At 72.3% G+C, this 1075-nt stretch overlaps 1 non-coding gene across 1 annotated transcript; it reads right to left on the bottom strand.

The window, feature by feature from the left end:
• Positions 1-215: 215 nt before the first annotated feature.
• TRNAK-CUU lies at positions 216-288 on the bottom strand. Its single transcript has one exon. It is a non-coding gene; the product is annotated as a tRNA-Lys (tRNA).
• Positions 289-1075: the final 787 nt, after the last annotated feature.

Below are 1075 nucleotides of genomic sequence, written 5' to 3'. Positions count from 1 at the left end.
CGCCGTCCCCCTGCCCCCGGCCGCCGCCGTCGCCCTGCCCCCGGCGGCCCGGGCCGCGCGCTCGCACGTCGGGACCGCACCCCCGCCCGGTGGTGGGTTCTCAGACGGGGTCGGTGTCGGCAGGTCTCCGCGCGTGGCCCCGTCCGAAAACGAGGAGCCGCCGCTCGCCCCGCGAAGGGCGACACGCCGGCGCCCCGGAGAGGAAAAAGACGCGCCGCCCAACGTGGGGCTCGAACCCACGACCCTGGGATTAAGAGTCCCATGCTCTACCGACTGAGCTAGCCGGGCAGGCGGAAGCCGGCCGCTTCCCGGAGCCTTTCAGCGGAATCCGGCGCCTCCGACCTGCGGCGGGACTTGGGCTTCTCGCTGGTCTCATTTCTCCTATTTCGGGGGACGGAGTTGTTCTCTCCGCGCCGCAGCCGGTTCCTGAGTCTGCGCGCGCCTGCGGCCCCCCAGCGGCCGGGGAGGGGCGGGGGCGCGGGGCGCGCGCGGGCGAGGGTGGGGGGCGCGGGCGGCCACGGCGGCGCGGGGGGGGGCGCGGGCGCGCGGGCGGGGGGGGGCGCGGGCGCGCGGGCAGGGGGGGCGCGGGCGCGCGGGCGGGGGGGGCGCGGGCGGGGAGGGGGGCGCGCGCAGCCGCTGCTGCCCGAGACGCGAGCGGGCGAGGGGGCGGGGGCGCGGGGCACCTGCTCTCGTCCACCGGAGACCCCGGGGCGTGCGCTCGCCCCCCATGAACGGGGGCCTAGGAAGGGTCCGACACCTGCTCCAGTCGGTCCTAGAGCTCCCCCACCCCGAGCGCGTGTTCGGCCCCGATGCAAGGGGCAGGGGAGGTGCCGGATACCTGCGTGGACGCGGATCCTGCAGAAAAGCTCAGAACTCAAGGCACCATAGTAGAGCTCGCCGGCCTCCGCGGGCCCGTGTGTCCTTGATTTTCTGGAACTTTTCTGAGGTTTTAGGGGATTTTGCAACCAAAGCACGGCATATTCTTCACACAGTAGGCGGTAATGGAAAAACGAAGCAGTCTCGGAAATTAACTGAAAATACCCTATAGTGTTGCCTCTCCCACAGATCTAAAGGG

Source organism: Mustela putorius, unplaced genomic scaffold, assembly GCF_011764305.1.
Source record: "Mustela putorius furo isolate JIRA1106 unplaced genomic scaffold, ASM1176430v1.1 tig00003875_pilon_pilon_pilon, whole genome shotgun sequence".
Taxonomy (NCBI): Eukaryota; Metazoa; Chordata; class Mammalia; order Carnivora; family Mustelidae; genus Mustela; species Mustela putorius.
Note: the sequence above shows the minus strand (reverse complement) of the source record. Positions and strands in the feature narration are given on the sequence as shown.